Below are 7931 nucleotides of genomic sequence, written 5' to 3' on the forward strand. Positions count from 1 at the left end.
TGTGCAGAAGCTCACCTGTATACAGTATGTCTTCCATATAAATACCAGATGTAAAAACAAGAGCAGAAAAGCTAGAGTAAATGTAATAAAATAACTAGGAAGGGATGAGGTTTGAGTATTTACTATCTTTGATTTTAAAAATATATATAATTGTGGTAAAATGCACATGACATAAAATTTACTATTTTAAACCATTTTTAAGTGTACAGTTCGGTAGTGTTGAGTACATTCACATCGTTGTGCAATCATCTCCAGAACTATTCTAACCTTGTAAAACTCAGTCCCCATACACATTAAAAACTCCCCATTTCCCTCTACCCATTGCCCCTGGCAACCGCAGTTCTACTTTCTATATCTATGAGTTTGGCTACTTTGGGTACCTTATATAAGTGGGATCATACAGTATTTAAGGTTTTGTGACTGTTTTTTTTTCACCTAGCTCATTGTCCTCAAGATTTATCCATATGAAGACATCCATGTGACAAGATGTCTTCCTTTTCTAAAGCTGAATAATATTCCATTGTATGTATAAACATTTTTCTTTATCCAGTCACCTGTCAATGAACACTTGGGTTGCTTACACCTCTTGGCTATTGTGAATAATGCTGCTATGAATATGGGTATACAAATATTTCTTTGATACACTAGTTTCAATTTTTAAATATATATATATACCCAGAAGAAGGACTGCTGGATCATATAGTAATTCTATTTTTAATTTTTTGAGGAACTGCCATACTGTTTTCCATAGCAGCTGCATAACTTTATATTACCACCAGTAGTGCACAAAAGTTCCAGTTTCTCCACATCCTCATCAACACTTGTTATTATTTGTTTGTTGGATAGTCACTATCCTACTGGGTATGAACTTATACCTTATTGTGGTTTTGATTTATATTTCTCTAATAGGTAGTGATGTTGAGCATCTTTTCATGCACTTGTGGCTACTTTGATATTTTGGAGAACTGTCTATTCAAGTCATTAGCACATTTTTTTGATTTGGTCATTTGTTTTTTGTTGTTGACTTATTGGAGTTTGCTATATATTCTTGATATTAATCCTTTATAAGTGATTTGCAAATATTTTCCCCATTCTATAAGTTGCGTCTTCACTCTGTTGTGTCCTTTGATGCATAGATTTTAGTTTTGATGTAATTTAGTATACCTATTTTTACTTTTGTTGCCTGTTCTTTTGGTGTCATATCCAAAAAATCATTGCTAAATCCAATGTAATGATGCTTTTCCCTATGTGTTAAGAGTTTTATAGTTTTAGTTCTATTAGTTAGGTCTTTGATTCATTTTAAGTTGATTTATGTGTATGATATATGGTCTCAACACCACCTGTAAAAGAGACTGTTCTATCCCTATTGAGTGGTCTTGGCACTCTTGTCCAAGATTATTTGACCATATAAGTAAGAGTTTATTTCTGGGCATTCTAACCTATTGCGTACGTCTGTATGTCTGACTTTGTGTCACTACCACTGTGGGTAAAATTGTAGTATTTCCAGGATATCTCGCCTTGCTTTAGTACATCTGCATATCAATACACGTTCAGAGGTGGAGAGAAGTATGGCTTTAGTGTATTTGCATCATTCCTCAGGGATGGAGAGAAGTTTATCTCCATATCAATGGGTAATTACCTGGGCAGCTGAGGGCTTATCTGTACCTGAGAGATAAGGGTGATGGCTGGTTGGTTTTGCTTCTGCTAGAACAGGGAAGAGAGAAGGCCCCAGACTGCAGTTTGTAAGCAGTAAATGGATTTTAAACTGGGTTTCTCCCTTTGACTGATTTTGGTTTTTAGAGGTATCTTGCCCTGGGATTTCCTCTCCACAGACTTAAATCTGGCACAGTCGCAGGATTTTTCTGAACCTGAAATCTGTTATAATGGGTGTGACCTTTGGTAAGGCTGCACCTAGAAATGATGGGGAGAAGTGGCGTTTGTGCTGAGGGATGTGCGTCTACACTCGTGTGGTCATGGAGGCACCACCACCACTGCTGGTCATGCCAACTCTATTCCATGGCTCGAGCCTAGGGCTACTGTTTCTGCCACTGCTGCTGCTCCTGCTGCTGGCCGGAGCCTGGTCACAGCTAGGGAAAGGAACAGAAGTCCAGGTCACCTTGATAGAGAAGCAACTGGCTGCTGTATACCACACCTTGCTGGCTGAAATGGTATCTCGCCTTGACCCTCCTTACCTCAGAACAACTTAGGAGACACGGGCCCATGCAAGAGATTTTATTATCTGAAAGAGAAAATGGCTGCCCCCAGAGAGAGGGAGCAGCTGCTCCTGGGTGAGGAAGCACGTTTTTAAGGAGTAGGGGTAGGGTGTGTTTTGCATTGGTGATTGGATCTTAAGAGTGGGCGACCATCTGGTTGGTGGTGATTGGATCTTAAGGGGTAGGGGTCTTAGCGTGCCAGAATTGCCTTCATTTCCATCTTTTTCTTTTCTTAATTGGGCCTCTGGGGAACTGGGTGTAGAATCTCATTCTCTAGCTACTTCCTGCTGGAAGGGGGTGCAGATTCTGGGGTCAGGGAGGCCATTGCTGTAGAGTTGGGGAAGGGCGGGCATCTTGAGATGACTCGTGATGTCATCTGGCTGGTTTCGTTATTCTTTGTGAGAAGGCCTTGATAGCCATGGAGGAGTAACTGGTTGAGACTATGGTTAGAAATTTTCAAAATTTGATTTTGAATGAATTTTTGGAATAGGTTAATGAAGCAAGGAAGGAAAAGGATAATAATAATAATAAAGGTAATAGGGGTTAGGAGGGGCAGGAGCCAATTGAAGGGGTAAGGGAACGGATTGTTAGGGGAGTTTTTTAGGAGTTTGGAGGCTTGTTCATGGAGGTGTTTTGTGCCATCCCTGACGAGACCAGATTTTTTGTTGTAGAAGCAGCATTGTTCTTGGAGTAGGGCCCATATGCCGCCTTATGCAGCTGTAAGGAGGTCCCGTTTGGGTTGTAGAGTAGATTACTGGAGGATTTGTAGTCTGTGGAGTTAAAGGTGTAAGTGGTCCCATTGGGATGAAGGAGAATCATGAAGAATGCATTTTTGAGGTCAAGGACGGAGAACTAAGTAGCAGAGGTGGGGATAGTGGACAATAAAGTATAGGGGTTAGGGACTACTGGATGGATTGGAATAACAGCTGCACTGATAATTCTTAAATCTTGAACTAGCCTAGAAGAGCCATTAGGTTTTTTGATAGCCAGTATCAGGGTGTTGTAAGGGGAATCAGCTGGTCATAGTAGCTGTCTGTATAAAAGTTCCTGCATAATTGGCTGCAGGCCCAGTAAACTCTTGAGGGGCAGCAGGTACTGAGGTTGAGAGGGAAAAGGGGCGGGGTCTTTAAGTCTGATAATTACTGGGGGGCAGGTGGTGATAGAGGGGGTGAGGGTGTCCCAGATGGGGTGGCAGAGGAAAAGGAGAGGGAGGTGGGTTTGCAGCGGGTTGGAGGGTGAATAAAAGTGGGATTGAAGGCGAGTCGGGGTTGAGGCGTGGTCTGGGAGCGAAAGTAATGGAAGCTCCAAGCTTGTGTAACAGGTCTCTTCCCATAAGGGGGATGGGACACTGGGGAATCACCAAAAAGGAGTGAGAGAGGGCAAGGCCTTTAAAGAGGCATTGAAGCATGGGAGTTTGTAAAGGTTGATGAGGTGTGCCCTCTACCCCGACTATAGAGGACTGTTGAGAGGGAGGTGGGTCCCCCAAACTCCTTCAGGACTGAGTAGGTGGCCCCGGTATCCAAAAGGAAAGAGATGGGCTTACCCGCTACCACAATGGTAACCACGGGCACCTGTACAGTGATGGTAGTGGTTGGGTGGAGGAGTCCCGGGCCCCCTCAATCATCAGTTGCCAGACCCAGAAGGTCTATGTGTGGAGTGTTAGAGCTGGATGGCCTGGCACCTCTCGGTGTGCGAGGACAGTCAACAGCCCAGTGTCCCTCCTGATGGCACTTAGGGCATGGACGGGGGGGCTTCTGGGGATTTGTGCAGGCTCTGACCCAATGATCTGTTTGACCACATTTGAAGCATGGACCAGGAGGCCCTCCTGGCTGCTTCTTAGGAGGTGAGGATACCCGAGCACCAGTGGTTGGGGTAGGTTGAAAGGCCTTAGCCAGCATTTGATATTTTTGCTTACGGACCTTTTCATCTCCTCCATTATATACTTTGAAGGCCACTGCCAGGACTTCTGCCTGAGGAGTTAAGGGTCCCTTCTCCAGACATTTAAGTTTAGCCTTAATGTAGGGAAACTCTGGGTGAAGAAGTAGGTCATTAATAATTGTCTCCCATCTGGGGTCTCAGGGTCTAGGTTTGTATATTGTGAAAGAGCTTTGGTGAGCTGGTCTAGGAACATAGCGGGATTCTTATTTTTATCCTGAATAACCTCTTGGAGTTTTTCATAGTTAATGGCTTTATTGGCTGACTTCCTGAGACCCACCATGAGGCAGGTGATGAATTGATCTCAACTGGTGACTCCCCCTGCCATATTATAGTCCCAATTAGGGTCTCGGTCAGGAACTGCCTCAGCACCAATTGGATGAGCTGGAGGAATTTGGTGAACCTCATCGGCATGAGTTCTAGCCTGTTCCTAGTCTCGCCTATGCTCCTTGGGCAAAAGTGTGTTGGATAGGATCATGTGAATATCATGAAAGGTAAGATCATATGACTGAGTTAGGTACTGGAACTCTTTTATGTAAGTAGCTGGGTTGGAGGTGAAAGAGCCTAATCTTTTCTCAATTTGAGATAGGTCGGAGAGAAAGGGACATGGACCCAGATGATGCCCTCTGTACTAGCTACTTCCTATAGTGGGGCTAGGATCTGGGTTTGAGAGTGAGTGACTGGAGGGCTTGGTGTCGGACTGGGTGAGGGAAGGGGAACTGGTTGTGGAGGAGGAGGAGGTGCTGCAGCTCCTGCAACAGCACTAGGGGAGCTGGGAGGGTTGGGATTTTGATCTTGCAGAGAAGGAGGTTGGGGTGGGAGAGGAACTGGTGGTTGAGGGGGAGCTGTAGGGGTTTGAGATTGATAGGAAGGAGATTCATCAGCAGGATCAAAGTCAGAGGACATGGTGGGAATTGGTGGGTGGTGGGTGAAGTTTTTTAGAGTGAGGAGAAGATGCTTAGGATTGCAAGGGAGATAGAGAGCAGGCTTGGTTCGGAGGTAGGAGAAAGCCTGGATATATGGGATCTCTTTCCTTTTGTCTGTGCACTCACAGAAGTTGTATGAGTCGTGGAGAATTTTAGGATCTAAAGAGCCATTGGGAGGCCATTTAGACTGATTGTCCAAGGAATTTTGTGGCCAGATCTCATTACAGTAATGAATAAGCTTAAAAGGTTTGAGGTCTGGAGTGAGGTGGAAGGGTTTTAGATTATTGAGTAAGCACCCTAGCAGTGAATCTGTGGGAATGGAGGGACCGGATCCCATGGTGAAAATGAAATCATTCACAAGTTGCTGAGGCATCCCAGAGTGATTGAGAAGGTCGTGGAGAAGACCAGACACAGTTAGGGGGTCGTCACCACCTCTAACCAAGCAGTTGAGGCAAAAACGCCAAGGAGGCTCGGTACCTGGTACCAGGAGTTTACAAGTAGATAAAGGGAGACCGGGCCTCAGTGAATGAGGATTCTCACCATGGGGAGGCAGAGAAAGGTCAACTATGGGGATCAATTGTGACTCTGAAAGTCATGGTTGAGGGTGCCCCTGTCCTGGAGGAGCCCTTGGGGGTGCCGGACACTCAACGGTCACTTCCCAGGTTCCAAAGGGACATTTAAGTCGACCATGAAGGGGAGACTTCCAAAATCGAAGGCCGGTGTTGGGCAAGAAGATGAGCGACTGGGGAAGTGGATGGTGAGCCCGTGGAGGAGGAGGGTCATGCAGTGAGGGTTCCCAGAGCAGCTCAGGTTCCCGGAGGAAGAGCAGTCAATGAGAGAACCTCATCCGAGTCATGGCACCAGTGGAAGGGTATTTCACCACGACCCTCCTTACCCAGAACGACTCAGGAGACAAGGGCCCATGCAAGAGATTTTATCTGAAAGAGAAAGTGGCTGTTCTCAGAGAGGGAGCAGCCGCTTGTGGGTGAGGAAGTGCATTTTTAAGGAGTAGGGGTAGGGTGTGTTCTGCATTGGTGATTGGATCTTAAGGGGTGTGCTACCATCTGGTCAGTGGTAATTGGATCTTAAGGGGTGGGGGGTCTTAGCATGCCAGAATTGCCTTTACTGGCTATGGAGCCCATTGCAGGAACAGCTCTAACCAAGGTAATAACCACCTATCCCATCATAGTGTGGGTGAAAGACGAGCCAAAGGCCACAGAGTGGTGTGGCACAGACATTTACTGTATATCATGTGACTGGCCATTTGCCTCTGGTGTCCCCAGGGAATGAAGCAGACACATTGGCCCAGGTGTGTTGGCTGAAAGGAAAGCCTGCCTATGATGTGGCCCAATGACTACATCAGCATTTGTTGCCTGTGGGGCAAAAAACAATGTGGGATGTAGCCTGTCGGTGGGGCTTCACTTTGACCTTTGAAGAAGTCAGCCAATCCTGGAAGGAGTGCCCTGCACGTTGTGCAGATCAGCAAACCACCAAGAGGGGCCTAGAGCATCTCTTTGCAGTCTATGGCCAGTTGCTGGTGATTGAAAGTGATCAAGGCACCCCACTTTATAGGATGTGCATTGCAAGGAAGGGTGCAGCAATTAGGAATAAAATGGACATGGCCCTGGACATTCAACACATGGACCGGTGATGGCTGGCTCTCCTGGCACTTTGGGGACAAGGCCTGGAAGCTGGCCTCCTGTGTACTCCTGGAATAACAGCAAAGTGGCCTCCAAAATTCATGGTTATTTGCTTCTACAGTCTTTGTGTCCTGGATGCACCCCATGGCTGCAGATGTAGCATGATGGCTGGAATGGATGAGCTCTGGACTTAATTTGCATGGGACTCTGAACCTCACTGAATCCTCTGGCTTGAGAATTATCATGATTGTGTTGCTGTTGTCAAAAAAAATGCTTAAAGAGAAGCTTGACTTTGTGTAATGTTTGGTAGAAATTTTGTGAGTGATCTAGCATTGTTGTTAGGAATGAGTAAACAAGTGTAGAAACATATTTTGTGCTTAGTGAGAGATTTGCTGTAAAGTACATTTACTTGATCTGCATAGGCTGAATTCTCTGGTTTGAGGATTATCATGATTTTATTGCTGTTGCTATTGTACGTTATTAGTTTGGTCAGAAGAGGGAGAATGAGTAAATTGTAAGGTGAGATTTCTGGAGGGGTGGCCTGTGGGTAAAATTGTAATATTTACAGAATGTCTTGCCTGGTTTTAGTACATCTGCATATCAATACACGTTCAGAGGTGGAGAGAAGTATGGCTTTAGTGTATTTGCATCATTCCTTATGGGTGGAGAGAAGTTCACCTCCATATCAATGGGTAATTACCTGGGCAGCTGAGGGCTTATTTGTACCTGAGAGGTGAGGGGGATAGGCGGTTGGTTTGGCTTCTGCTAGAGCAGGAAAGAGAGAAGGCCCCGGACTGCAGTTTGTAAGCAAAAATCAGATTTTAAACTTTATTTCTCCCTGTGACTGATTTTGGTTTTTAGAGGTATCTTGCCCTGGGATTTCCTCTCCCCAGACTTACAACCACACTGTTTTATTACTGAAGCCTTGCAGTAATTTATGAAACCAGGAAGCATGAGATCTCAAACTTTGTTACTATTCAAGATTGTTTTGGCTATTCAGTGTCTTTTGAGATTCCATGTAGATTTTAGGGTAGATTTTTCTATTTCTGCAAAAATGTCATTTGGAATTTGATGGGGATTGCATTGAATCTGTAGATCACTTTAGGTGAAAATGACATCTGAATAACATTAAGCCTTCCAATTCATGAACAAAGGCTGTCTTTCCATTACTGTATTCTTTCTTTCAGCAGTGTTTTATAGTTTTCAGTGTCAATGTC

This window comes from Manis pentadactyla, chromosome 3 (genome assembly GCF_030020395.1).
Source record: "Manis pentadactyla isolate mManPen7 chromosome 3, mManPen7.hap1, whole genome shotgun sequence".
Taxonomy (NCBI): Eukaryota; Metazoa; Chordata; class Mammalia; order Pholidota; family Manidae; genus Manis; species Manis pentadactyla.